We start from the raw sequence: 7,709 nt of genomic DNA on the forward strand, positions 1-7,709 counted from the left end.
AAAATTAAAATAATTCACTCCAAGTGATCTTTTCTAGAAATATTTTTATCACTTAAAAATTTTTTTTTCTTTGTAGCACTCTCAAATACTCTTGGCGAGAAAATAAGTTAATCATTTTCCTGGAGATATATACCTATGAAACAAGCCAAGTGGAGAGAGGAAGGGTTGAAAATCACTTCACTACAAAGCCTTCTCTTCTGCTCTAGCCCTCAGTGCTTTGAACTCACACCATTCCCAGTCCCTGCAACACAACTTAGCTCTTAATAATGAATTACCTTTAATTCTTAGGTTTGTTCCCCAATTATGTGGCAAATTTCCTAAAGATAACGACTATTTATAAAGCCTTGTTTTACACAGAGCTAAACTCAAGCTCCCAACATTCTTTCCTTCTTTCCAAATGTTCCTCGAAATCTCTCATCTCCTTTATTTGTAATCCTTTTTAGTAATCTTAGAATGCATAGAAAACAAAAACGCAAAATCAAGTATTCATGTTTAACTGAGATATTTCTGTTTATTTTTATAAGCAGGGGAAAAAATAAAGCTGTTTATTTTGGATGGAGAAGTTGTTTGTTTTTCAGAGTGGAAATGAACATATAAAAATGATAGCATCAAAATACCTATATCAAAACGTCAAGTGCCCTCTGTAGGACACTAGAGTAGTGAATTACTGAAATATTGTCGGTTGCATTTCTCTCGCCCCCACTGACGTAAACAGCAAGGGCAACAAGAAAACCTGGAAACATCTTATTCCTTACAAGAAAAAAAAAAATCCCAAACAAATACCACAGAGGTCCTTAGTAAGCATCTTTCATTCAGAAATCACTATTATCCTATTATTAGTAGAATGCATGATTTCCATTTTTGAATACAAATCCAAGGATAATTCTGCATAATAACTAATAACTGAGGCCATCTAGTTAAGGATGACTGTGGCAAGACCACATTGGGGAAAAGTAGTTTACAAATACTGTTAATACCTACAGATAGTAAAGAATTGTTTTAGCCAAAGCTAATACATAAAAACAAACTATTCCAGGTATGGCAATGAACCAGGGAAATTAGGATTTGTTGGACTGAAGTTCTTAACCTATGGTCTGAATATTGGTGTCCCCCAAAATTCAAATGTTGGAGCCTAATAATATTAAGAGGTGGGCCCTTTCAGAAAGTAATTAATTGGTATTGCCTGGGTTCTTGTTTATCACCGTCATCCCTAGAATTGGCTACCGGTACTCTCAGCTCCAGCTTCATGCCCCCTTTTCCTTGGTTTACAAACTTGATCTCTCCAACCAGTGCTGATGTAAGTGGAAACATGGATAAAATTAGCTGGAATCAGGAAATATCTCCAAAATGATATGGTCTATGGTCAACGTTTGGATAGGGATACTTCATTGGGAATGTCAACTCATAGAATATACTATGGGCAGAAAATCGTCATGGAATCAAGGAGTAGAGACTTGTTTTTTAAGATGGTAGATAGGCATCATCTCTCTCCTTGATTAATTCCAGTTTCTTTCTCTTAAGACTCAAAACTTCTCCCATGACTTCATTTGTATGAAATTGGTTTACTTCCCTCAGACCTCTTTTCTACCTCTGTATTTTTATATCAAGGTCTATATTGAGAATATAAGTGAATGACAAATGCTTATTTAATGATAGGTATATATACATTCCTTGCAAGGAAATCAGTTAAGAAACTTGGATTCTAGTTCTCTTTACCAAGTATGTGTTGGGTGATCATGAACAGGTTACCTAACTTCTATGGCTCTTAGATTTTTTCATCTGTGAAATAAAGGGACTTAACTAAATTATTCCTAAAATCTATTTCTATTCTAAAATCCTACAAGTTCTTAGAAACTTTTAAATTTTGAGGGGTCACAAGATTTTCTTATTTTGGTCATATTCCAATAGTCATGAGAGATTAGAAGTTTCCTTATTACTATCATCACAAGGAATTAATAAACTATGGAGATACAGCAACCATGCAGTTAGCAACTGCTCAAGAATAGAACTAAACCTATACATGTTAGTAAGTTTTCTAGAGTCTTGGAAAACATTTGTGTAAATAAGATAACACTTTGAGCAATTTAGAAAAGCTTTCAGTTTATAATATTCCTTGTTAATCTACAAGCTAATGAAAATTTCCAAACCTTATGATTATAAAACACAAGAAGCCTGAGTGTTTGTAAATCTGGTGTTCAGAGACCACCATTATTAAGGTGATATTTTTGGAAAGGCTCTGTCTTGGGAATATATAAAAGTACATTTTAAAGTTTTAGTTAATTGCTAAAGGTCCACGCTAATTAATACCATCAAATTGCATTTTTATTCTGCTAATATTTAATTTTCATGATAGAAAATTATCTGGCATGAGTCAGATGTTGTGGTAGGGTCAATTTTGAAATTCTGCCAGGCATAAAAAAGCGTTCTGCTCCCTAGCTTGATTTGCCTGGCCAGTGTTTGTATAGCTTACCAGGATTAATCTTGTCATTTTTGGCTGAAAGAGCAGATTTTCACCTACATACAGAGTCTTAGCTATATTTGTTTTTTTCCAAACAGGGCCAACTGTTAATTTTTTAAGAGCGGGTAATACATCCATGCACACAATACAGAATTTGAAAGACGAAATATCTAGCAAAGATAGCTCCTGGAAAAAAAAAAAAGAAAAGAAAAGAAAGGAAGACAAAATAATTTACAATAAAAAATAATCTCTCTCTCATACCAATCCCTAGCTACCCAGTCTCCCTCCAGTTCACATAACTTTGGCAAATTGAGATCAGTTTACGACTCTTTATTGTTTTTGTAACCTCTTGGAAAATCATAAAAACTGAAAAATGTCACAGCATTTTTAACCCCGATCTGTTTTCCTAAATAAGTCACATTCTCTAAAGTTTCTATGATGTTTCTTAATTTAAGATGGGCTTATATCTTACTTTATAAATAAATATCAAGGTGCCATTTATTCTTTTAATAATTGCTTCCTGTGACTTCAGGAAATCATCTGCTTCAGAACTTAAAGTGAATATATTCCTTTTTTTCTTGTTTATAAGTTGTGATAGTTTCTAAGTTTTAAATAAACTTTCTATTTTAGAATAGTTTTAGGTTTACAGCAAAGTTGGAAATATAGTAGAGAGACCCTATATACCCACACCCAATTTCCCCTATTGTTTTCATCTTACATGATGATGGTGTATTTGTCACAACTAAAGACCAACATTGATGTTACTATTTACTGAACTCCACACTTTATTCCATTTCACTAGTTTTTCCCTACGTTCTTTTTCTGTTCCGGAATGTTATCAGGATACAGCATTACATTTAGTGGTCACATATCCTTAGATGACTCTGGTTTCGGATGATTTGTCAGACTTGCCACGTTTTTGATAACCTTGGTGGTTTTCAGGAGTACTGGCCAGGCATTTTGTACCAAGTTTTTCTTGATTTGATGTTTTTCTCATGACTACACTGAAGTTATGGGCTGTGGGGTAGAGTATCACAAAGATGAAATATCATTCTTATATCATATCCAGGGTACAGCTATCAATAAGACTGATTACTAATGATGCTAGCCTTGATCACCTGGCTGAGAAAGTGTTTATTAGGTTTCTCCACTGTCCAATTACCACCATTCCTACCTCTTTTCATACACTGACATTGAGAACAAGTCACTAAGCACAACCTACACTCAAGAGGGAAAGGAATTTGGGTCCACCTCATAAAGGGGGGATTATTAACATAAATTATTTGGAATTTTCTAGGGAGATTTGTCTCTTCTCCACCATTCATATACTTCATTAATAGGGTCTATATATATACATATATGTTAGGAAAAACTGCCTACATCTAAACAGTTTAATCTGAAGTATTTCCATTAACATTTTAGATAAAATTAAATGAATTTAATTAAATAAGTTAAAATGAAAGTAAATGCTAACAGCTGTTAACTGTTCCTTCGTTTAACTAGTATGCATTGAACATTCTTATATGAACTCCTCTGTTAGGTACTTCATATCCACAACATAGCACACCAAATGCTCATGACGGAGCTTATGGTCTAAGAGACAATCACAATATGGTGTGATTGATGACCAGCTGAGTGTGTGTGTGTGTGTGTGTGTGTGTGTGTATGCAAAGGAGCCTACAGGACTTCTACACAGGAGGAGCTTAGGGTCAGCAAACATCTCAAAAGGAAGGAAATACCAGGCAGTTTAAATTGCGTTTGTGTAGATCTTTACATGATATTGCACAAATGTCTACTGACATTTGAATAGGGAGAGAATAGGTCCCTCCCAGCACTATAACTTTGTGGATTGGCAATTTGGCCAAAAAACAAACAAACAAACAAACAAAACACACATAGTCTTTGGGAACTGATATAAATTGTTTGACACCAATGCCACTGCCAGGTGCCATTTGATCTTAGATGAATAACTTTTACTACCTGAGCTTGACTTTTCTTATTTTCTCGGGGTTTTTATGAATTTCAAGCTAAGTCAGCAATAATGGATACATATTTTTCTCATTCCTTGTGCATGCACCTTTGCAATGTGGTTTTACATCTTCTCCCATCAATAGATGAAGTCCATTTTTCTATCCCTTCAACCCAGGCTTGACCACATGTGACTTGCCTTTTGATAATGGGAAATTCAGGATAAAGAGGCTTAAAAAGAACTTGTGTTGGGGTTTGCTTTCTTAGTGTTTCTGTAACGCTGCTGGCATGTGAACAAAGTTGAGTCTTCTTGCTGGAGGATGAGACTAGGGGAGGAAAACTTAGCTACCCTAGCCAATAGATAGCCACTTCCGGATAGGTGAGTGAGACCATCTGGGTAAAGCAGTGCCCAGCAAGTCCACTGACTGACCACAGAATTGACAACTGACAACAAATACATGAGTGAGCCTTGCCAAAAGCAGCAGAAAAAGTGTCTTGATGAGCCCAACTCAAAATGATGATCTATGGAATCATTAGCTCAATAAATGATTGTTGTGTTGGGACACTGAGTTTTGGAATGGTTTATTACACAACAATGGATAACTGATAAAGACACATATACATCTAGGATGGTGACGGGAACACAGTAAATGTTCCTAGTTCATGGATAATGCTGTGGTTTTGTTTTTCTTTGAGAAGTTAGATAGCTGTACCCACCTAAGTCTAAAATGATAACAATATGCCTAAATAGCCACTAGTTTGTCCCAAAAGGCTCTTTCAGGTTCATCTGGTCTCCTACAAAACCTTGACTAGAAGGGTTCACAGGCTGATGATTACCCCACGTAACCCATTTTCCTATCATTGAACAATTGCATATGTGCATGTTTGGGATAGGGAGTGCTTTCACACTCTAAAACCCTTTTTCTTGTGGTCTGGTTGTTTTCCTCCAAAGATGAAATATGTTTTTGTTGATCCTGGTCTAGAGTTCAACAAGTGACTGACCATGAACGTATCATAGTTGGTCACTGTGGTTAGAACAAGAAAATGCTTTGATTTTTCTCTGCAACAGTAAGGCTGACTTTTCCTGAAAATCAAAGTTCTTCCCAATGAAAGGAAAGGGTGCACTGGGTGATTCCTATTACTAAGAATAACATGGATCCAAAAGGTAAATATATCATTCAATAATTCAATACACATCATTGGGTCACCATTGGGGATATAACAGCAAATGCCCTACTCTGAATCCTCTGGAGTTAAATTGAGGGTTTAGGATACAAAACCTATAAAAAACTGGCAGTTGTGTTATGGCATGCCATGGTGATAAGTCTATGAACAGAACAGATGGGAACCCGTATATCAAATAAAGTTTCAAAGGCTCCCCAGTACATGCCTCCTGCTTGTTCCAACATGATTGTCATTGCTTGGAATGTTGTTAGTGTTCTTCATGGGGACACCATGAGAAAGATGTCAGATCATGTTACAGCCAGACCTTGTGGGAAGCGTATCCAAGATGCAATGAGAAAGTCGGCCCTACAAAGATCAGTGGCAGAGAAAAGAGATGGGCTTTTTGTTTTCTTTTTTTTTCCTTTTTTTTGTCTTTTTCTGTGTCCGGCAACAGATCGCAACCCTCAGTGTCGCCCCCGTACCGGACCGGGACCAGCAACGGGATCACAACCCTCGGTGTTGCTCCCACGCCTCGCTCAGCCAGTGAGCGGGAACTGGTCCGTATGTGGGATCCGAACCCTCGGCGGGAGCGCCGCCGCACTTCCCAAGCGGCGCACTACAGCAGTGCGCCACCGGGCCGGCCCCGGGCTTTTTGTTTTCTGTTTTTCCCAAAATGAGAGGATATGACAACTATCCCCTCTCTGGTAAACTTGGAAGATAAATACCAGGAACTCTAGTTTTCCTGGCAACTACACTGTGCGTTGGTACACAGTTACTTAAAATATTTTGCATGTCTTGTTGCAGGTGCTACTTGAGCAAACCTTAAAGGAAATACTTCTACTTCTCAAGCTAATTGCTTACATACATTCTCTCTCACCTCTGCCCGAACCAAAAAATACAGAAATACCCAACAACCAATCACAAGTAAACATTATTAAAATAATAGATTATAAGTTAGACCGAAGGAATCAACAGGCTCATAGGATTTAAATATCACTTTCTTCGGAAATCTAGATATTCATTTATTCTCATCCTGTTATGTGTCTGTGTTTTGCATGAGTTTACTAGCTAAAATTCAATTTATTTTAATGAAAAGGGAGCGGGATCTCCCCTCACTCTTGCAACAGTTAGTTAAGAACAAGTTAAAATTCATTACATGCCCTAGAAATTAGTGAAAGTGATAAAGTAATTGAGATCTAAGCAGCTGCAAAAGCTAAGAAGCTAGAATACAGAGGGTGGGAATATAAGAGGTATAGATTAAGAACAGGTATGAAGTTTACCCTATCCTGTCTGTGACGATATCAGTAAATTATACACAAAGTTGATTATTTTTTTTAACTTGTCTGAATCTATTTTTATTTAAATATAAAACCAAAATACTTCTCAGGTTATATTTTAAAGGTGAGTTTAAAATTTAAGCAAACAAACATAAAAAAAATCCTTAAAAATAATGCTTGAAATATTAGCTACAGAAAGAATTTTACACCCACTGATCAGAAAAAAACACATTAATTTTTCAAGCACACATGGAATATTAAAACAAAATATGTCCATGTGCCAGGACACAAAGAAAGTCTTAACAGATTCTGAAGATTCATATTATACAAAGATGATCTGCTGATGGAACTGCAAATTTCAAATCATTAACAGATGATTGATTTAAAATATTATGTCTGGGAAATTAACAACATGCTATTGAAAAACACCTGAAAGCCTCTGCCCAGACACAAGGGCGCCCCATCGGCCTCGACAGAGGCCAGGTGTGCGCATAACTCATGTCTGTGGGTGCGAAGGTCGTGTCCCTGCAGCCAGGCTTGGAAGGGGACACCCTGGCCTCAGGGCCACAGCCCTAGCTTCCTCAGACAACCTCCCCTGTAGGTGCCCTGCAACTGGAGCGATGAGCGCCAATGAAGACCAGGAGATGGACTGGAAGCGTTAGGTTCTATCTATGAAGGAGATGCAAGTTTCTGGGAATTAAGTCCTGTTTCATTTCGATATAGAGTGAAAACGGCGATCCCAACACCTTCTTATTAGAGATTTTCTGGGTAGAAACATATCCCCAAACAACTCCAATTATATCTATGAATGCTTTTTTTTTTTTTTTTTTTTTTTTTTTTAA

General features: G+C 36.8%; 1 pseudogene; it reads left to right on the forward strand.

Moving 5' to 3' along the window:
* Positions 1-7,487: 7,487 nt before the first annotated feature.
* LOC103596005 overlaps positions 7,488-7,709 on the forward strand; it is a 1,176-nt pseudogene continuing 954 nt past the window's right edge.

The sequence above is a fragment of the Galeopterus variegatus genome, unplaced genomic scaffold, assembly GCF_000696425.1.
Source record: "Galeopterus variegatus unplaced genomic scaffold, G_variegatus-3.0.2 Scaffold1911, whole genome shotgun sequence".
Classification (NCBI taxonomy): Eukaryota; Metazoa; Chordata; class Mammalia; order Dermoptera; family Cynocephalidae; genus Galeopterus; species Galeopterus variegatus.